The following is a 24,143-nucleotide window of genomic DNA, read 5'->3' as shown; positions in this document are numbered from 1 at the left end:
GAGTCCGTACCAATCATGGAAGACGTAGATCATTGTTGCTTAAGTGGGGTATGCACTCCACCCCTGAGAAGAAACAGACCATCCGTCATATTGTCATTGAATGTCCAAGGAGGTCATACTTCGGTCAGCTAAAGGAGTTTGTGTGTATTTCTGACGGGGTTGTACAATGGTTCGACAGTTTAGATTTGAGTTTGTGAACTGTTTTTGAGATCGGTTGATTATTTGAAGTGTTATATTGTTTGTTATATTTTTGAATTATGTAGAGTTATGTACTAGCCATAAGCTAAATTAATAATAAATAACTACTCTATACATATAAATATTGGACCATGAAAGCAAAATATGATCACCAACTGTATGTGACGGAGATGTGTAACTGCGGTGGTCTACCAGTGTCACATAGAAGGATCAGGTCCGAAATGAACACCTACGAGGAATATAAAACTTTGCCTCCATCAGTGAGAGCTTCATCGCGCTGCGGTAAGTTAAGTTACGTTTACTAGCCCTGCACTCGTGAAACACGTGGGTTCTAATCCCGCATCGGTCATTCTCGAAATGGAATTCCGTGGTGAACCAATTTAACTCAATAAAACTCCGGTATGGTAGCTTTCTCAAGACCATAAACGCTTCCTTCGCATTCCTAATCCGTACAATTCCACATACACTCACAGACAACGCCCTCACACATCGGTACATGTTGCTCACGACATAAAATGTACCGGGAAAACAGCTACAGAACTTGCGAGCCGAACATGTCCTCCGACACTCCCGGCACTAAAAACCATACAGTAAGAAATACACCTTATGAGTCCTTCCTTGGACATCGAGGAATCGAGCTGAGGAAGAGAAAGACTAAAGGCAACTTGCAGAGGATCAATTGAGTCCATCTGATAGAAAAAAGGGCGGCAGAAGACCTGGTTGTAGAAAGAAAAATATTTACTCTGGACTAGAACGTGCCAACCTCCAGTAAATTTGGAATCGTCTACCTGGAAGGTACAGATACAGACAAGAGAAAAGAATAAACCATGGTAGATTATGTAAGCAATTACAATCGCATGGTAAATCAACCAGTCGATCAATAACACACGTCTTCTCTCTCTCTCTCTCTCTCTCCCTCTCTCTCTGCACATGCCTGCTCACCAAGGAACTTTGGTTCTCTGGGCTACAAACATATTAACCTAACTTTGAGCAAAACCAAGTATGAATCTTACCTTTGAAATTTCACAGTTATCAATAGACAAGATAGTGGAATGTATTTAGTATTATTCTACATTCTACCCATCCTTATTACCGACAAATTTAATTCCAGTTCCTCGATAGCACTATAAGGCAGAGTATTTCATAGCAGAAAGCAACCAGTTGGAATACTTACTTTTACTATCCTGAGTGTCGTCTTTCTGTGAATGCTTCATACTCCGCATCAAATAGTTTGTTTAACTGTCAGTGTCGATAACGGAGAGGCACGAATGTGAATATTGATGTATAATGAATGCATAATTAAATAATAACAAGTGTGTGTGGAATTTTGAAACAGTCAATTAATCGCAAGTATTCGCAGCTAGTAATAAGTGACACATAAATGACACTCTCGTATACAGAAAAAAAAAAATATTCATGAAAAGATGCTTAGCAGAAGGATCCAAACTATGACTTCCCGCAGTGCTTGCAGAAGCTTTCCCTACATGGCACAAGTGCGTGTTCGTTCAAGGGGATTATTTTGAAGATGATTGTGCATTTGACTTCACAAATTAATGGTAGGGAACCAAATGCTAGGTCACCGGAAATGTGGCTCGTTCTTCGTAATCATAAAAATAGAATTGTACTAGAAGGTACCGGTACGGTTGTCCGTACACAATTTCTGATTTTGAACTTCTTGAGGCGCTTCGGGTACTTATATCCGTTTCAGGTCGACTCAAGGCTACATCAGCTGTTAATAGATGTAGTGTCTATCTTTTTGTAACATGGAAATGATTTTGGCCCGGGGGCCATCTATAAAGAGTGTCATCAATTTTCGGACACAACCGTAACCACAGCAACCAGTGTTCATCTATGTGTACTAGGTCAATAGCGACATCTTCACACTATGCACTTTCTTCCCTTAACTAAGAGCTTGAGAACATATATGTACTATCAAGTGAACCCCTTCTACTCCTAAGTCCAGAATTAAAATACTTGAACTGGACGAACAACGAACCCAGCGCCTTGGAATAGGAGACAGTCACACTTGCTCTACACCCAAAGCCCGGCTAATAAGAAGAAGAATGTGAAGAAGAAGAAAAAGGACAATCTGTTTTTACAATTTGCTTCACGTCGCACCAACACAGTTGGGATAGGAAAGGGCTAGTTGGAAGAAAGTGACATTGGTCTTAATTAAGGTACATCCCGAGCATTTGCCTGGTGTGAAAATGGGAAACCACGGAAAACGATATTCAGGGCTGCCGACAGTGGGATTAGAAACCACTATCTCAAAAATTCAAGTTTATGGCAACATGACTCAAACCACGCTGCCACTTTGTCGGTGAATATGATGATGATGATAATGATAATAATAATAATAATAATAATAATAATAATAATAATAATAATAATAATAATAATTGTATTATATTACATTATAATACAATAATAATTTCTTTCTATAATCCGTTCACCGTCCAGGGTTGGTTTTTCCCTCAGTCTCAGCGAGAAATCCAACCTGTACCGCCTCAAGGGCAGTGTTCTGGAGCGTGAGAATTTTTGTCGGGAAGTACAACTGGGGAGGAGGATCAGTACCTCGTCCAGGTGTTCCTAGCTGATATGCTGAACAGGGGCCTTGTGGGGGAGGAGGGGATGCGAAGATTGGAAGGGATAGACAAGAAAGAGGGAAGGAAACGGCCGTGGCCTTAAGTTAGGAACCATCATGGCACTTGCCTGGGGGAGAAGTGTGCAACCACAGAAAACAACTTCGAGGATGGCTGACTTGGGAATCGACCCCCACCCCTGTACTCAGTTAACCTCGCGAGGCTGAGTGAATTCCGTTCCAGCCTTCGGGCCGCATTTCAAATTTCTTGGCAGAGCCGGGAATTGAACATAGGCCTTCTGGAATGGAAGCTAATCACACTAACCACTACACCACACAGGCGGTCAATAATAATAATAATAATAATAATAATAATAATAATAATAATAATAATAATAATAATAATAATCATCATCATCATCATCAGCGCCAAGGGAACTGGAGGTCGGACTAGGAAAAATTAAGCAGTCAGAAAAATTTAAATACCTCAGCAAATAGATAGAGCCTAACCTACCAGAGAAAGAAGCTTTCGTGAGACGCTTTAACAAAATGGAAATGGCCTACCAACTAACTAAAGACATCTACAATAAGAGATCGATATCCTTATACGCCACATTTAGACATTAGTGCACTGTTATTCGACCTGAGACTCTGTATGCGGAAGAGACTCTTACAATGAACAAGAAAGGTCTAATGGAAAAACTAGAGGCTAAAGAAAGGAAGATCTTGAGAAAAATCCTGGGTTCCGTCAAAGAAAACGGCGAGGACAGAAGGCGTCAAAACCACGAATTATACAAACACGTGGAGAAGGTAAGTGATACGATTCGAAAAAGAAGGATTGCCTTTTATAGCCACGTGACACGAATTAGCCAAGGCAGGATATCTAAACGGATATGAAGATAAGAAAATCAAAGGTGCATGGTTCACAGAAGTTGAGAAAGATATACGAGAAATGGAAATTTCTCATAAAGATATCCAGGAGCGTGTTCCGCTTAAGGATAACCTACATACGCACGAAGTTTTTCATGAAAAGCCGAAGCTGAAGACAGGGAAGGCGTGAACTCAAGACAGAAAAGAACAAAACCGGAGACGAACGCAAGAGCACTGGGTGACAGTTAAAGCTCGGAAAAGGAGTCAGTTGAACTGACGTGTTCCCCACTTGGCCGAAACGAAAAAAGAAGAAGAAGAATATTGATGAAAACAATAATAAATGATGATGATGAATCACAATTCTCTCATATAGTTCTGTCACTTTCTAACTGTCAGTAAGGACTTGGCAGTCTATCTCATTAGTACCCAGCACCCCACATGAACATTATTTAGTGCGAAGTTTTTCAACTAAACTCGAGCGCAACGCCTCAGTGAACTTGAATCAATTCGTAGATTTCCCACTGACGCAATTTAGAGGAAGGACGCGCGGTAAACAGAGTCATGGAAACTAATCACCGTGGGCCACACCGTGTTGGTCGTAACGAGGCATTTCTTTTTATGCTTCTACATTACGTTGTTTTAATTAAGTAATTAAGAGTTTTCTATCTTGCAGTAGACTTCATTTGAAAACGGAGAAGGTTGAGCAAACCCGAGTGAGGCGTACATTGTGTGACGAAGGGTTGAATGAAGAGAAATGTCGGAGGAGAATGATATTAAGAAGAGGTAAATAAGGTAATATGACTTACAGGGAGAGACGGCCTCGCTCTTCTTCAAAATGAGTCGCCGCTACAGCTGCTATTTGGTGCATAAGATGATGTGGAGTACACAATGAGTTGTGTTTTATATGAAATAGACGAGTTTAAGACACAGTAACGAGTGTATTCTTCCCAACCCTTCTCCCTCTTTATTCCTCTTACTCACTTCTACCTCCTTTCCTCAGAAAGGTAAGTAAGAAGAAGTGTTACATGGTAAGAAAATAGAATAACTTGCCTAGATATTACTAATTTTAAAATGAACTTATTTTTCTCTCGTTGCTTCACTTTCCTCCCTTTAAGCCGCAATTTCTCACCTCTCCATCTCTCGTAAACTTTACCTTCTCATTCCTCTTCTTTCGTTCGAATAGGAAGCAAAGACAAATGGTACAGCGTGGTGCAATGAAGTAATTTCTTTAGACAAAATAAATATAAAATTGAATTTCTCATATTACCCCTCACTCATATTTCTTTCATATTCTCGTCGTAAAAGTAAAAGTTAAGAGCCACCATGTCAGGTAATAGAATAATTTGCTTAGATAGGATACATTTCACAACCGACAAATTCTCTTTATTTATTTATGTTTTACTGAGAGAGTTAACTATACAATATGGGTCATGTATTTGCATGATTGCATTCGGAAGACGGTGGACTCAATGATCCATTTCAAAATGACGAAAATGGGCACTAAAATAATAATAAAAAATTAATCTAAGCTACTTAGTACAAATCTTCATTACATTATAATACTTAATCTTACATATCAGATACGGGACCCGGGAACCCTCGCGACCAGTCGGCTTGATTAGTGAGATTTTCTGTAGAGATCTCTGTAATACAAAAAAATATAGTTTGTGCAAATGATATTTTTATCTATTAAATTAGAATAAAATGTTTCTCTGTATTGTTAACACAGTACATTGGAATTTTATTTTATTTGACTGATTAATTTTAATATGTAAATAATAGCAGAGAATATCGTAACAATTCAAGAAAAGCACCAAAAATATATTAAGCTTTCAAATAGGCAACGGAATGTAAGTTAGCAAGAAAAGTTAAAATAAAAACTTTTCTTTCCTTTCCAAAACGTATTTAAATATGTTATCTCTATTTGACACTTGAATATATCTATCCAGACAAAAAGGGCATTTTGCCTAACCTCGGGGATCTAGTGATCACCTTACCAAATAAACTATGGTATGATTTCGTATGGTTCAGGTTGTTTGCAAACCGATTTCTACGCTCCTTGTTTTAACCAATTGTGCGGTTAGAAGTGATTTCATTTGTTGTATAATTAGCAACCTAAGTTTCTCTTGATTACGATAGTGACTGCTTATGTATTGGAACTGCCCATAAAGGGCTAAAAGGTGCAGAGAGCAGCATATGTAACAGTCTTGGTGATGATGTACCCTTACACCGGCTGCCTCGCGAACTCTGGAATCAATCACTGCAGGACTCTAATCAAGTGGCGGGAGAGGGGAGGGGCGGGTCAAGGTGGCGGCCGACAGGTAGTTCATCACGGCCCCAGTCACGAGCACACGGTGTTCATAAAAATAGTGTTCACTTGCAAAAAAGTGAATCCGATATCAAAAACTATATTCTATAGCAAACTGCTGAACTATAGGAAAAGATTTGTGCGCCAACTTTCAGCGATGGAGATGTAATAGTGATGATGATGGAATGACTTTTCAAAAGGTGGAAAATAACTGATTTTAACCTCGTCGAATATAAGGAAGTGTAATGACTCCTAAAATGTTATAGATTTTTGATTAAATAAAAAGAAGATTCATGAAATATGTAAAATGTTCTGCCTCACAAACCTAATGTTCTTGGAATCAGAAGATTCTTAATTTGAATTCTTCCTCCGTGAAATGCAAGTTGCCGCGGAGAAAAATAGTATATTGACAAGATACGTCTTCTTCTTCTCCTTCCCTGTTGCAGTCTCATAAGTTTAATGACCATCATGAAGAAATTAATTCTACTTTCTTCCCATACCAGAGATGCCAAATCCTGTATGCGAACTACTGTAAGAGATTTCCCATGCAGGAAAATATTTTGTACATACTGTAACTTCACGTTACCCTTCTATATTGCTTCCTGTTATAAATCGATCGATCGATCGATCGATCGATCAATCAATCGATCGATCGATAACTCTCAGTCATCACTGTTCTGAATCTAGGGCCGTCGCCCAAGTGACATATTCCTTATCAGTTGTTTACTTCGTCTTCTCTTAAATAATTTCATGGAACTTGAAAATTTATCAAACATCCCCCTTGATAAATTATTCCCGTCCCTAAATCCACTTATAATAAACGAGCATTTGCCCCAATTTGTCTTCTTGAATTACAAATTTATCTTCATTTTATGAGCTTTCCTACTCAAGCTTACTCGCCTACTAATATCATTTCAAGCCATCCCTCCAATGACAGCTCCAAACATTCCGTATAGTCGGGCTATTCGTCTCCCCAGTGCCAGATATTCCCAGCCCAAAGTTTGCCACATTTTTCTTCCCTACTTTGACGGAAATCACACCGATTAAATCGTGCTGCTTTCCTATCAATCTTTTCCAATTCTTGAATCAATTCATTCTGGTGAAAGTCCAATACCCTAAAACCATACCCTAATTCTGGTCCTGCGAGTGATTTAAACGCTCTCTCCTTTATACCCTTACAAGAAACTCACAATACCCTCATGTCGAGACGAAGAATTCTATAACTTTCATTTACCATCATGTTTATGTGATTGCCCCAATAAAGACATTCCTTAAATGAACACCTTTGTCTTTACAGTGATGCTCGTGAAATACTGTCATGCTATCAACACAGAAATTAAAACTGAAAGGACTTTTACTCTTGGTAAAACTTACAACATGACTTGTCACCCCGTTTACCATCATACCATTGTCTGCTGTCCATCTCACATTTTTGTCGAGGTCTTTAAATTACTCATTATTCCATACTGTTTAACATCATCCACAAGAATCATTATATATATAAAAGAAAAAACAGAGGTCCAATAACAGTTCCCTGCGGGACCCACCTCTTGATCATTACAGGAACTGATAGTTCTACATCCACTCTACGAAGTATTTCGTTATATTTATCAGTTCTGTAGACGTGACCAAAATAGAAATCTTCCATTTGCTTTGCCAGGGTTAAGTATTCCCATAAATTCTCAGCATTACAGAGTACCCCTTGTTGATAACATCGGATCCTGAACACCCTAAGATACCTTCAGATATCAGTGAGTTTTTGATGTAGAACACGGCCATGATTTCGGAACCGTAGTTGGGGTGGTGAGTGGTAGAAAAATATGAAAGTACTTCAAATATAAATAGCACGTAGACAACGCGTGCAACCAGAGTATTGATGATCTTATTATAAGTACAAAGGACCGATGTACATAACAACATGAGACTGAAGTGTAAAAGGCATGATGAGTCCCACTAGCTCGCCATTCTTCCTTCACTTGGTCAGACAGTGCTATTGCAGCACGTCTGACGTTACTTTAGTAACACCTTCCATAACAATCAGACATATCACTAGCATCCCGTCGACAGCATGGCTACTGCATATTTTAGTCTTTTTGTCCGCAAGCACCTTAATGCGTATTATCCTGGGCGGTGGATAGGTAGAGGTGGATCAATAGCTTAATCCCCCATTGGGAACACGTAAAAACTGCTGTAGATTATGAACCAACTGAGAGGTCGGATAACTCTGCAGTTATGCATTTCTGGATCCACGTTGTCATACTCTTTTTTCCCGAAATTTCGTTATCGAGGTTTGATACAGCCTTTATACTCCGAAATATGTTTCAAACGACTTCGAATTTTTCAGAGTTTTGTGCGGCATATACCGTAACTTCTGACCTGCAATAGTATCACTATATCAGGCGTAGGATAATTTATTCAATAATACTGACATCATGGACCAAAATTTACTTTGAGAAGTGAATAACAAGCAAATTATTAAATCATCAAAATTCGACTCCCACATAACTTTGTCAGTTCCAGCGAAAAGAGAACTGGAAATCAAGTAGGGTTGATATAAATATGTTAGTGCTCAACTGTAGAAGCATTGTAAACAAAGAATCGAATTAAGTAATTTAATAGATGTATACTCACTAGATATTGTAATAGGAGTTGAATCATGGTTGAGAAATGATATAATGGATGCAGAAATATTCTGACGGAACTGGAGTGTTTATCGTAGAGATAGGATAGGAATGGAAGGAGGGGGAGTATTCATTCTGGTTAAAGAAGAATTTGTAAGCTACGAAAAAGTTAAGGATTAAAAACATGAAATTCTGGGTGTAAGGCTCATCTCTAAAGATAATAGGCAACTTGATGCATTTGGAGTGTACAGACCTGGAAAGCGTAGCGCTGACGCTGATTCAGAATTATTTGATAAGATAATCAGCTATGTGGGAAACATTAAGGAAAGGAACGTGATTGTAGCGGGTGATCTCAATTTACCAAATGTCAATTGGGAAGGTAATGAGAACGACAGGAAGCATGAACAACAAATGGTAAATAAGTTAATATGGGAAGGGCACCTGATTCAGAAAGTGATGGAACCAACTAGAGGGAGGAATATTTTGGATACGGTGCTGATAAAACCAGATGAGCTCTATAGAGAAACCGAAGTAATAGATGGTATTAGTGATCACAAAGCTGTTTTCGTCGCAGTTAAAAATAAATGTGAAAGAAAGGAAGGTATTAAAATTAGGACTATTAGGTAGTACCATATGGCTGATAAAACAGGCATGAGGGAGTTTTTAAAAAGTAACTACGATCGCTGGAAAATCGTAAAAAAATGTAAACAGACTCTGGGATTGGTTTAAAGTACTTGTTGAGGAATGTGAAAATAGGTGTGGGGAATGGTAAAGATCCACTATATTATAACAGAGAAGTAAATAGACTAAGAAGGAGGTGCAGGTTGGAACGAAATAGAGTTAGAAATGGTTATGGAAGTAAGGAGAAATTGAAGGAACTTACTAGGAAATTGAATCTAGCAAAGAAGTCAGCGAAGGATAACATAATGGCAAGCATAATTGGTGGTCATACAAATGTTAGTGAAAAATGGAAGAGTATGTATAGGTACTTTAAAGAAGAAACAGGTTCAAAGAAGGAAATTACAGAAATCATTAATGAACAAGGGGAGTGTGTATGCGAGGATCTTCAAAAGGCATAAGTATTCAGTCAGCAGTATGTAAAGATTGTTACAAGGATAATGTCCAGACAGAGGAGGTGAGTAATACTAAAGAAGTATTAAAATTTATATATGATTACAATGGCATTAACAGTAGGATACAAAAGTTGAAAACTAGAAATGCAGCTGAAATTAGTAAGATTTCTGAGGATGTACTAAAGGCAATGGGTTGGGATATAGTATCATATCTGAAATACTTATTTGATTATTGTTTGGCTGAAGGAGCTATACCAAAGAATGGAGAGTTGCTATAGTAGCCCATGTGTATAAAGGAAAGGGTGATAGACATAACGCAGAAAATTACAGGCCAGTCAGTTTGACATGTATTGCATGTAAGCTTTGGGAAAGCATTTTTTCTGATTATATTAGACGTGTTTCCTAAATTAATAACTTGTTTGACAGAAGGCAGTTTGGGTTTAGGAAAGGTTATTCCACTGTAGTTCAGCTTGTAGTATTTCAGCAGGATATAGTAGATATCCTGGATTCAGGAGGCCAAATGGACTGTAATGCGATTGACCTATCTAAGGCATTTGATAGGGCAGATCATGGAGGACTACTGGCAAAAATGAGTGCAATTGGACTAGAAAAAAGAGTTGCTGAATGGGTGGCTATATTTCTAGGAAATAGAACTCAGAGAATTAGAGTAGGCGAGGCTTTATCTGGCCCTGTAATAATTAAGAGGAGAATTCCTCAAGGCAGTATTATTGGACCTTTATGTTTTCTTATATATATCAATGATATGTGTAAAGAAATGGAATCAGAGATAAGGCTGTTTGCAGATGGTGTTATTTTGTACAGAGTAATAAATAAGTTACAATACTGTGAGCGGCTGCAGGGGGACTTCGATAGTGTTGTGAGATGGACGGTGGGCAATGGTATGATGATAAACGGGGTTAAAAGTCAGGTTGTGCGTTTCACAAATAGGAAAAGTCCTCTCAGTTTTAATTACTGCGTTGATGGGGTGAACGTTTCTGTTCGGGATCATTGTAAGTACCTAGGTGTCAATATTAGAAAAGACCTTCATTGGGGGAATCACATAAATATGATTGTTAATAAAGGGTACAGATTTCTGCACATGGTTATGAAGGTATTTAGGGGTTGTAGTAGGGATGTAAAGGAGAGAGCATATAAGTCTCTGGTAAGAACCCAACTAGAGTATGGTTCCAGTGTATGGGGCCCTCACTAGGATTACTTGATTCAAGAACTGGAAAAAATCCAAAGAAAAGCAGCTCGATTTGTTCTGGGTGATTTCCAACAAAAGAGTAGCGTTACAAAAATGTTGCAAAGTTTGGGCTCGGAACACTTGGGAGAAAGGAGACGAGCTGCTCGATTAAGTGGTATGTTCCGAGTTGTCAGTGGAGAGATGGCGTGGGAGGACATCAGTAGACGAATAAGTTTGAGTGGTGTCTTTAAAAGTAGGAAAGATCACAATATGAAGAAAAAGTTGGAATTCAAGACGACAAATTGGAGCAAATATTCGTTTATAGGAAGGGGAGTTAGGGATTGGAATAACTCACCAAGGGAAATGTTCAATAATTTTGAAATTTCTTTGCGATCATTTAAGGAAAGGCTAGGAAAACAACAGATAGGGAATCTGCCACCTGGACGACTGCCCTAAATGCAGATCAGTAGTGATAGATTCTTGATTACCATCATCTCAAGATTAGAGACAGATTTGTAACGGTGCCACAACAGTTTTATAAAAATCGTCTTCAAATTTCGAGTTCCTCCTTTGCGGTGTTATACTTTTCGGACTGAGCTAATTTTGTTATATGAACATTAGGCGTCAATTTCTCTTTCTTCGGACAACAATTTTAGTTTCAGATATATTAATCCCGAAACAAATCGCAAACCTCAAAATCGCCACTGTCACTAAATCTTTTCCCGCTATTGTCTATCAAACTGAGCCACACGGAGGGTAATATATTGTACCCGTAAAAATGTGTTCATATCTTTAAGGCGCTTGATATTAAATGAACGAGCATGATCTTAATCTCGGTTGTGGCTTTATCATTGGGGCTGGTACAGAGAGAGGTATAGTTATCAAATTGAGAGATTATTTTGATAAATTGAGTTTATTGATCATCAAAGCAAGTTCATATCACCTTCATACAGCAGCGTGGAAATGTCGTGGCTGGTTGGTACCTCCAAGTCCTGGGATGGTGCTGGACATCGACTGGGCAGGGACCACACCTGCTCGGATGAGGAGTTCTGGAACGTCTGGAGGTTCTGGAAGTGTCTCGACGTTCTGGAAGTCTCGAAGATTGGTACGCGTTCCTGGGTTCGATTCGAGACGTAATTCACACCTGAATTTCCTGTACGGCACTCCACACATTCAGGGCACTGTCTGAACAGATATGACCTTTTAATTATGATTACTGCAAAAACGTTCTAGAATAATCACTCGAAGAACAAGTACTGGTAGAAATGCAAGCTCATAAGGCAAGCTCACTGTAAGTCAGGATGTTCTAGAGGATTACTGTTACTGCAGTCCTAAATGCACAGTTCTGAAGGTTTAAAACATATTGGCATTGAACTGAATAAGTAGCACTCGGAAACTGTCCTGTTGCATTAATAAGCGAAGTGAATAGCCATTAAAGAAAATAATATTCGAAAGAAAAAGTCTGACTTCATAAATTATGGATCACTCAAAATACTGGAAAGTTCTAGGCTTTCTGGAAATGCGATATGCGTATTCTGAATTGTCACAGTCTTTAAGAATCAAAACATAAGTCCCTGTGCAGCACTTGGAAAGCATTGCATATTTCACAATTAAACGTAATGTTGAATGTCCCCTAAGTTCAATGTTCCAAAAATATAAGTTCGAATAAGTTCGAAACGTAAGTTCAATGCGATACACAACACACGTGAAAATTCAATCGTCGTCGAATAAGTAAGTCCTTATGTGGCACTTAAAAAAAAAGTTCCAATGTGTAGAAATAACAAAGTTCCAATGTGTCGAAATGTTAAAGTCCCAACGCGACACTCGAAGAAAATAAAGTTCCAACGTGTCGAAATGTTAAAGTCCCAACACGACACTCGAAGAAAATAAAGTTCCGATGACAATGTTCCAGTACGTCACCTTAAGAAAATAATAAAGTCTTATCGCGACAATTGGCGAAAATAACTAAGTTCCAATGAGACGCTTCAGAAAAAAAACAAAGTTCTTATATGACACTTTAACAAAACATTAAAGTCCAATCACGACACACGAAAAAAAAAGTCCCAATATGGCAATATGACAAAGTTCCAATACGATGCTCTCAAAAGTAAAGTCCCATTCAGGCACTTCAAGAATATGACAAAGTCTTGATACAACACTTAGAGAAAATACCGAACTTGGATTTCGCAGACTGTCGACTAGAAGTTCGACACGCACAACACTTCTCTTGTCACCCGTGTCACAGAGACGGCGGAGTGACAGACACTGAATTCGTAGGTCGGGTGGTCTTCCTTTTATACACGTTCGCATGGAAGTGTCTAGAACTCGGGTACTATCTACCCTTATAACTTCTATAATACTCGGTGGATTTTCTTGAAATCTGAACAGATGATGTCTATTGTAAGGGCCTTTAAGATGGCAGTGTCAAAATAGCGATAAATTAGCTCAAAGATGTACTTTTGAGGACGAGCTGGATCATTACCATATATGGTAGCGGAGAGCTGGCTTACGGCGGCCACGTCACTCGCTGGGTACGTCACTGCGTTCGGCGGGCTGCCTACCTTCCATCTCGCGCGAAGTTCAACAAACATACTTCGGACTTCTGTCGTAGCGGTGTTCCCGGCACAATATTCTCTTAACTCACATATTTCAATTAAAACGGTATCACTATCATGAGGATTGGATCTTCAGTTCTGCAGTTTTAATTTAAAAATTGAAGACTAATTTTTAGTAGTATAATACCGACAATGAGAGAAAACATAATGGGATTTTAATTTAGGGAAAAAACTTTTTTTTTTTTACATTTTTTGACTATAGAAGTCTATGTAGCTGCTGTATGCATACTAAGGTTCGACTGTATTTAGCACGTTTTTGCAGACGTCGTCCCGTCACAATTCTACACCTAGATGCCAGCTTACATGGCAGTTGGACCATAATGGAGGATGTTATTAAACATTCCCTACTATCAAAATGGTGATCTACACAAGATGTCTTCAAATACATTCGAACCTTGATATATCGAATCACTTCGGGAGTTGAATTTTATTTCCAGTTGTCGAAATTTTGAGATATGGTGAATTCCCGCCTTTGAGTATTGCACGTAATTGAATCGCATGTAACCACGGTTTGATGCCGTCATAAGTGTTATTTAACCATATAAAACATACTCGAAGTATTTACCACTTAAATTATAACACTTATTATAGCAAGTCGTTGAAGACAGAATACATACAGCAGAGGAACATGAAACATACCTCCGTTGACATCTTGGGAAGCGTCCGTTTGTTTCTTCCATTTTTGACTCTCGACTGATTCTGTATGAAGGTTGGAAGAATAGTCGGTGCACTTAACGCCCGGTCTAGGGACGATCTAGGAGAGAGTTCAAACACCTCCAACTGCATACGTTCAACGAAAAAGGGGTGGACAAATAAGCTGTTATGTAAACATTCCGAAGTCTAATGGGAAGATATACTGTAGTACGTTAAGAAACAATAACACACAAACCTTAAATGATATATTGCAAAGTTAATGTTGTACAAAAATCGAGCTTTTCAGCTTCTATGGAGGAAACGTATCTTTCGAGAAAAAGGAAAAATTCGTATAATCGAATTTAGAACAATAGAGAAATAAATTGAAATTATTGCGAAGTACTGGAAATTCGAGTAATCGTGGTTCGAGATATCGAGGTTGGGCTGTAATAAGCATTTTGGATGTGAGTGACCTTCCGAGGAATTTTTTTTCTGTCACGCCTACATCTTTCATGGTTATTTCCAACACATGTCTTCTTCAATAATGTATCCCTAAACATCATAATTCAGTATAAATATTGTGGTACAGATATATACACTATCTGAAAGAACATTCTGAGAAATAAATATTATATTTAATGTAAATTCTGTGTTACTTTGACCAGCAACCTCAATATCGAGCAATATTAACAAGTTAGATTTTAACATAAAGAAGTATCAAATCATGATATTTACATCAATAAAAATATCATAACATTATATTGTATCTTAAAGAAATAATAGTCAATAATTGTATACATAAAGCAAAATCTTATCCTAGTCGGTGCATGCAATTCCTTTAAATTTATTCTTTATTTTTGTGTTATTCTTCCAGATTGTATTATTATAATTTGAACTACGCAATGCTTGTGTTATTGGAGTACAGCTCTGTTACAGCATATATAATAAATAAATATAAATATAACATGTTTAACTTCAAGTTGTCATTAGCGAATCCTATCAAGGTTCTTGGTGTGCATTTTGACATTAAATTGACGTTCTCAGTACACATAAACGAATTCGTTTCAGGTACGTACACGGTGTTGGTATACATTAAGGGATGCACACGTGACTTCACTAATCATTTGTAAGAAGTCGGCTAGAATATGCGTCTCAGGTAACATGTGTATGAAAACAAAGCAGAGGCAAAATACATTTTTTAGATACCTTACCTACGTAATAATTATTAATTACCCTAAATATAATTCTTATGACGATTTAATGAAACGGCTTGGCAAAACAAAGACGAATAATTGCAGTCTTTCTATTTATCAGTAAATTATTTTACAATCTTATTGGTAGCCCTAACTTTCTCCCTTTAGCCTATTGAACTTGACAGCCTCAAATCCATCTACAGGAACAAACTATATTTATTACTTTCTACTGTGCAAGATTAAGAACCAGCAACATAGTAATTCACCAGAGTAAATGCCAATAAAAATAACGAATACAGCTATGAGTACACTTTATATATATTTGAAGCTACATGCTCTTATATATAGTCAAACTCTGAAGAAAAAAAAAATTAATTGTTTTTTATTATAAATTATAACCCTACACTGTTGCCTTTTATTTTAAACACTTGGTTCAGTTATGTGGACATACAACTGAAAATTTGAAATATTGTATTCGATTATCGATATTATTCCACTGAAGAAAAGTGTTATATTTTTTTATATCTGAACTTGTTCTTACTTCTTTCTTTCACAAAGTTAATTGGAGTTAATATCATTTTAATTTCTTCTAATTTGATGTAGTAGTATGTGTACATGTGTTTTTTATCATTAGGTTTGTGTCTGTATGAATCACTATAAATAAATAAATAAATAAACAAATAAATAAGTAGTTGTGTTAAAAAAGGAAAACAAATTTTGTTTCACTTCTATATGCCCCTGGTCTGAAGAGATTAATCTATATTATTTCAAATTCTATACTTATGCAACGTTTAAAACAACGTCACAATATCGCAAGAAGTATAGGTGAAGAAAATCACTCTAATAATATTAGAACAAAGGAACTGTAGGGCTGTGATCTGACCTACATTCTCCTATACACGATCAACAATACGCGGATGTAATCGCACAATGAACGATACAAACCTATTTTTACCGTTGAAATAATTCAATAAAAACCAAACTACGGGCTCTTTTCAATCAAATTAAATGCACGTATTCACAGCGAAGGGAAGTAAAAAATCTAGAACTGTTACAATGAATACCTGAAATAAAACGAAGAAAGAATGACGCACGTCACTGCTGTATTATAAATGCCACTATAGCGCTGTTAAAATATCTGCTCAACACTTAACAGACAACACATCATAACATGAGTCATCAGTTCGCTATTTATTTCTTTTTTCTACAATTTGGCTTTACGCTGCACCGGCACAGATAGATCTTATAGCGACGACGGGATAGGAAAGGGGCTGGGAATAGGGAGGAAGTGGCCATGGCGTTAATTAAGGTACAGCCCGAGCATTTGTCTGGTCTTAAATTGGGAAACCATGGAAAACCATCACCAGGGCTGCCGACAGTGGTTTTCGAACCCACTATCTTCCAAATATAAGCTCACAGCTGCAACCCAAAACCGCACGGCCACTTGCTCGGTCAGTAGTACATGTATTAAAAATAAATGTTAGAACAAGGTCAAATACATAATGAATAATTGTGAACATTTTTATTCAAAACACCCTTCTTCTAAATGAATATTTAATCTTATCCCCATGCATTGGAAGTTACAAATCTGAGTACAGTAGTGACTCTGAAACTTCATAGACGATACAAGTGAAACTGATGAAGTGATGAAGGAAAAATTGTATCCGGCATAAACAACAAATAATAATCGTTTTAGAGGGAATAACCATTACAAACAAGAAAATGACCGAATGAACAGAAAATAATAGACACACAGATGATAGTTATTTACCATTAGCGATAATAAATCGAACATTGGTTACGTTAATTTCATCAGCCAAAAATAAATGTAAGCAATTTCTTTCAGGATTGGAAGATAAACGTTTCCATTATTAGCTACCTCTGTACTAAGTTGGGTAGAATAATAATCTGAACCCCAGGGTCGTATACATCAAAATAGTGTCCGGTTGGCCAGTTTTGTCTTGTACTTAACATCTCTTCAACAGGTATTATATATAATGAACACGACCTAATCCATTGAAGGTTTTGTTTCTACTACAATGCGGTCATGAAACTTCAATATTAATAAAGTAAGGTTATTAAGGCGATCTAACAATTACGTGATAAATTTCAAAATATAGCTACTAATTTTAAGATAGTTCTTTTTTTTTTTTTTGCTATTTTGCTTTACGTCTCACCGACACAGATATGTCTTATGGCGACGATGGGATAGGAGAGGCCTAGGAAGTGGAAGAAAGCGGCCGTGGCCTTAATATAGGTACAGCCCCGGCATTTGCCTGGTGTGAAAATGGAAAACCACGGAAAACCATCTTCAGGGCTGCCGACAGTGGGGTTCGAACCCACTATCTCCCGATTACTGGATACTGGCCGCACTTAAGCGACTGCAGCTATCGAGCTCGGCTTTAAGATACTTTTCTTACTGGAAAACATGAAATATAACGCTCTTGTGAGGGTATGTTTTACCGGTACGTAAACCGGTACCGCGAACGATTTTTAGAGCTTTTTGCGTTTATTAAATCTTCCACACACCGCTGGGATCTGTCATTAACGGGTTGAGTATCACAAGCCAAGAAAGCGCTTGGATGGCCGCTTTTTCCTCTGACTTCCTTCACTAGTCACTCTTCCACTCTCTGTTAATGCAGATCAACGCTTCATAGTCCGGATTCATGGCTAAATGGTTAGCGTGCTGGCCTTTGGTCACAGGGACCCGGGTTCGATTCCCGGCAGGCTGGGGAATTTTAAGCATCATTAGTTAATTTCCCTGTCACGGGGGATGGGTGTATGTGTTGTCTTCATCATTTCATCCTCATCACGACGCGCAGGTCGCCTACGGGATTCAAATCAAAAGACCTGCACCTGGCGAGCCGAACACGTCCTGGGATCTCCAGGCACTAAAACCCATACGCCATTTCATTTCACTGCTTCATACACATAGACATTCCTTGATAAATTCTCTATACAGCAGTAAAATCCGTATGAAAAATCCGTTCGGTGGTTCTCGACATTAGCTAGCACAAAAGCAGAGAGCCCCAACCGGGGAATTTCTTTTATAATACGAGGGTTAGGGTAAAAGTCATGGCAGATAATATTTTTTGTACGTATGCGGGGTCCAGCAGACAAGTAGAAATACGCTGCATTACAAAAACATTTGGAGCACCCAGAAGGGGAAGAGGAATGAAACTCCACATGTTGGGAGAGTATGTGATGTTATTTCGATGATTACAAAATCGATTGAAAATTTACAAAGTACTTGCCAGTACGAGCCCACTGATCAATAAGGCGTTGCACCCCTTCTGGCTTGGATGCATGCACTAATTCGGTTGGGAAGGGTGTTATAAAGCCGTTGTATCCTCACCTAATGCAAGCTGGCCCACAACTGTTGTAACTGTTCCTTGATATCTTCGATATTGGCACTGGGACGGAGTTGACGTCCGAGCTGGTCTCACACATGTTCTACCGGAGAGAGATCTGGAGAACTTGCTGGCCACGGGAGTACCTCAACATCACGCAGAGAGTTCACAGAGCACGTGCTTCCCGGTCACGGCACCACTCCAAACGCGGCTGTGTGTTGAGGTGTTAAGGGCAGCTTATGAATGGGACGGTAATTTCCGAGTTCGGCTGTTACTAGTCTCTGACCAATGGTGTGGGATGTCACAGAACGTTGCAGGGAGTCTATTACTTGTTCTCGGATGGCAGGTGCAGATATGAAGGTGTTACGATTTGCTTGTGCATAATACGTCGATCCTCCCTTGTGGTGGTCAGACGTGGTCAACCGGAACCTTGACAACAAGTATGCCTGCCCTTGTTGTCAAGGAATTCTGGAATTTGCACTATTCAATCAGCCGGCCAAAATGAGGCCCCTTTCAAACTCCGTCAGGCGCTGATAATGCTGTCTCACATGGTACGCGGCATATCCGTGTCCTTCACAATGATCACTTAACATATGACTCTATTCATGCCCCCCTTATACTGTATACCGCACCAGACCTGGTAACAACATTAAACACGAACAACACTAATGCACTCTGGTGGCCGTTCTACCCGTCACAGAGAATTGTAACTCTAATCATTTACATACCCACCGATGGTGTGTACGTGTACGAAGTTACATTGACATCCGACCATTTCTCTGGGACGCCTCAAAATTTTTGTAAGGCAGTGTATTCAGATGAGAGTGGGGAACGTAAGGTCCTATGAGATATATGAATAATGCCGAGCGGGTTTACCAGGTGTAAGCCATGAAACTGTCAGCCATAGAATCCTTGTGTTACATAATTTTTATTCTCAGAGAGTACAGTAACGTTTACAGTAAACCCTCAAGGTAGTTCCCTAGATTGTCCACAACACGTTGCCTACGATTCGAAAGACGTCGGACACCAGTCGGCTCACCACGTATGAATTTTTCACTCTCATGTGTCACAGCATTGGCAATGCCATTTCGTGTATCAAACCGTCTCCTACGAAATAGTAATTTCACTTTGGTGATGAGGTCAAAATAGCAAGGAGACAAGTCCGGTAAGTATGGCGGGTGTTTCAGTACTTCCCACCTCCAACGCTGAAGTTGCCTTCGTAAAGTCTCTGCTGCATGCTGTGTGGCGTTGTCATGGAAAATGATGACGTTGTTTCGGCTTTCACAAGATCTCTGTGATATTATTTGGCATTGTGACCCCGGCAAAAGGCCAGTTTGGTGTACGCACGCTGTTCTTGCCTAGCCAAATCCATTCTGCACGGAGCCTTACTCACTGTTATGGTCCCATCGCCCTGTGCGTGGTATCTATCGAACGCGCCGCTATACCTTGTTTTGTCCATGTAACATGCCTGTCATGCTTTCAGGGTTATATGACCATTGTATGGTAACACCATGAAAATGTGAGGAAAGAAAAGCTGCCGTGGCTTATATCGTATTTATTTATTTATTTATTTATTTATTTATTTATTTATTTATTTATTTATTTATTTATTTATTTAACCTTCATACACAACAGGATTTATTATTATAGCCCCCAGTTACAACGTACTTACGGTGCTTATTGGTAATATGTCTGTCGAACCTAATACAATATTTGTCAATATTTATATATTGCGTACATAATATGTTTTTTTAAAAATATATTACAAAAGTAACTAAAGTTACTTTAATTCAAGAGAATGACACCAAATTATAATACGTTATATTTGTTACTAACTAACCCCATGGTACTACAGCCTTGAAAGGCCTTGACCTACCAAGCGACCGCTGCTCAGCCCGTAGGCCTGCATATTACGAGGTGTCGTGTGGTCAGCACGACGAATTCTCTCGGCCGTTATTCATGGCTTTCTAGATCGGGTATATATGTTACACACCTTAAAAATTAACTAACGTTCTAACTAACCAGCCAACTTACTATCTGTTAACCCAATATTATCATTAATTATCTACAACATACACATTAATTTTCAATATTAGGGATGGGCAAAAGCTCTGTTTAGATATGGAGGGATTATGGCATTTCTGCAACTGATTATAAACTAGTGGAGTGGAGCCCTGAAATCTAGGCTCTGGATTTTACGAAGAGCTCTGCTGTACTCACTGCACAACCTGTATAAATGAGAAATGTTGTGTGAGGCAGATTTTGCTACTGGATTCTTAAATTCTGCGGTTGACCTTGATGTAGTACGAGGGTCACTGAAATTGAGAGGACGGGATTTTCAATATTATTTCTTTTACACTTCTGCATTAGCTTTTCATATCATCCAACTGTCTTCGATGTTTCAATTTCGTCATATAAAATCCCCCACCCCGCCATGGCACAACAGCTCCGAAGGGCCGTGGCCTACCAAGCGACCGCTGCTTAGCCCGAAAGCCTGCAGATTATGAGGTGTCACGTGGTCAGCACGACGAATCATCTCGGCCGTTATTCTTGGCCGCTATCTCATTGTCAGATAGCTCCTCAATTGTAATCACGTAGGCTGAGTGTACCTCGAACCAGCCCTCAGATCTATGTAAAAATCCCTGACCTGGCGGGGAGTCGAACTCGGGGCCTCCGGGTAAGAGGCCGGCACGCTATCCCTACATCCCGGGGCCGAAATATAAAATTTAGTAAATAGAAATTCTTCATGACGTACCATTAAGGGATCAATTACTGCCCTAGGTGCAGATATATGAAGAACTTTCTTAAAATCATGTTACCCTTCACCTATGAAATAAAATTTAGTCCATACTTTTTCTGTTTTACTGTCAACTACGAAAGAACAGTTTATATCTGGTGTATTGTACATGGAGCACTTTGTTTTTAGCGGTAAAGGGGGGTTAAGTTTAGCTTATATCCTGTTGGCAGGTAGTCCATCACCTCCAAAACAAGTCGTTGTTAGCTGAGCACAGGAGAGAAGGGACTAATGAAGAGCTCTAGGGCGGGACGGGAACCACGTCTTAGTCAAGGGAGTACGTCAGCAGGTACAGGGAGACTCTGTTGAAACTACACCCACACCAGTGGGGGAGAAATGGGGAAGTGAAACCATTCGTCTTAACAAGATACGACTCCCCTTTCTGTAGCAAGAGGGTTCTTTTTGATTAGTTCTGCAGGCCAAGTTATGTTTGGCCACAAACCACACATAAATAGATGTGCGTGTTGCGCTATATTATACCTCATATTAATTACTTTGTTGAATTATATTTGTTTACGTACTTCAAAATAATGTGGAAAGTGCAATATTTCGGGTACTCTAGTTACTTATTGTACTCAATTTCTACGAACATAATAAACCTTTTGAAGCATCTAAAACAGTTACATAACTTTAAATACTTAGCAGTTGGCTACACTGCATCATGTGGAAAACTCAATACATTTATCGACTGAACCTTGAATGTTAGAGATTCATTGTAATATCTCCTTTCAGTTTCGACTGAGTTAATTTTTAACGGTTCGGTTTTTCAGTCTGCCTAAAGTAATGAGTTAATTTTTAACGGTTCGGTTTTTCAGTCTGCCTAAAGTAATTTTGAGTAATACATTTATAAACCACCTGAAAAAATATAAAGGCAACAATACTATACCTAAAAAAGAAACAACTTAATTACAATATATCGACATGTTTCGTTCTTCAAAGAACATCGTCAGATTCTATGAAATGACACTGAAATATAATTGGTGTGAGTCCAACTGGATATTCATTCCGTTGACCTTTCACTACTCCACGCTCCCTGCCCTGGCTAAATAAAAATAATAAATATTATTCATAAATGGTGTCGACTGCTTGATTGATGGCCTCTGAATCATAAGTAATGTCTTCTTAGAAAAGTACACTAAAAGCATACTTAACCGAACTAAACGGGGCAGAGTAATTTCGGATAAGACATATTTTCAGATAAACCATTGGGTCTACATCTAGAATGAAAGGAAGAAATATTCTACTCTTATGTACATGCAATATTGTTTACATCCAAAATAGACTTTATGAAGTAGAGTTTTTAGACACACTCTTTGATGAAATCGGAAATTTTATTTTGAACTTTCTTCTCGCATCGCTTGTAACGCTTGCATCGCTGTTAACACATGCTGTGACGGCAAATAATGAGTGGAATGCTCACCAATTCATATATTCATTCATTCATTGATTCTTTCACCATTCAGTTCATTCAAAATTAATGTTGTAACTGCACGATAACTCTGTAAAGACTGATGACCAAAAATTAAGCACTAATAGAACTTATGGAGGGTAAGATACATGTTTGTCCTAGACCATAGAACTCTCCTAACGTCTAGGACAAAATAAATAAACTTTAAAGAAAAAACTATAATTTAGAAATTGGATAAAAATATCTTTTTTAAGTTTTATTATAATATTTAATGTAGTAATAGATAAATAGTAATGAGGTGTAGAATGTATGTATCAGAACACATTTTGAATGACAATAAATTATTACTCCCTCCCCAGTTTGTTTCAGATGATCCGGAACTGGGGGTATTCTATTTTAATGAGTGGAATGAGCGGTATAGGGGAACATTTAACGTATACGGGGTATTAGAAAGTCTGGTTAGGGGTACTAATGGCGTGGGATCTCCGGAGAGGCCTGGGGCAGGTCTTTTGATTTTACTCGCGTAGGCGACCTGCGCGTCGTGATGAGGATGAAGTAATTATGAAGACGGCACATACATCCAATCCCCATGCCAGGGGAATTAACCAATTATGGTTCAGATTCCCGTCCTGCCGGGAATAGAACCCGGACCCCTGTGACCAAAAGCCAGCACGCTAACCATTTAGCCATGGAGCCGGACGGGATACGGGTAAGCGAATTATATCGCTTGCTTCAAGCAACGTTCCCAGCTTGCTCGTGAGGACCAGTCCCACGAATTATTATTTGTTACTTTTAGTATTTATTTATTTATTTATTTATTTATTTATTTATTTATTTATTTATTTATTTATTTATTTATTTATTTATTTATTTATTTATTTATTTATTTATTTATTTATTTATTTATTTATTTATTTATTTATTTATTTATGCCACCGTTTCGGTTAATTCAGGTTTCCGTTTAGGGAAGTTTGCTTACGCGTTGTTTTGCTGTAAAGAAATTCAGTATGGGCAAGTTATAAATAACATATGGTACAATAAATGGGTGAAAGTGTTGCACGTATGCGTTTCGAAATACTTCAGTTCGCAAGTAAAACCCAACGAGCACAGAATAACATAGAGATGGCAATGCCTACCGCAATGCATTGGCTCGCTGAAGCCGAGTTTTGCGCGCATCGCCATGTTGGCATTACCAGCAATGCTATTTAATTCCTATCCGAGTCTGCCATTTTAAAATATTTCTGTAACATTATTTCATTCGTTAACGTATCTAACGCAGTAGAAAAGTACCTTAGTCGTAATGATAAGCACGG

The 24,143-nt window shown here is 38.4% G+C and overlaps 1 pseudogene; it reads left to right on the top strand.

The window, feature by feature from the left end:
- Positions 1–329: 329 nt before the first annotated feature.
- The window catches only part of LOC137502162 (uncharacterized), a 59,165-nt pseudogene continuing 35,351 nt past the window's right edge, over positions 330–24,143 (top strand).

Source organism: Anabrus simplex, chromosome 9, assembly GCF_040414725.1.
Source record: "Anabrus simplex isolate iqAnaSimp1 chromosome 9, ASM4041472v1, whole genome shotgun sequence".
In the NCBI taxonomy this organism is placed as follows: domain Eukaryota; kingdom Metazoa; phylum Arthropoda; class Insecta; order Orthoptera; family Tettigoniidae; genus Anabrus; species Anabrus simplex.
This window is presented reverse-complemented; position numbering and strand designations above follow the sequence as displayed.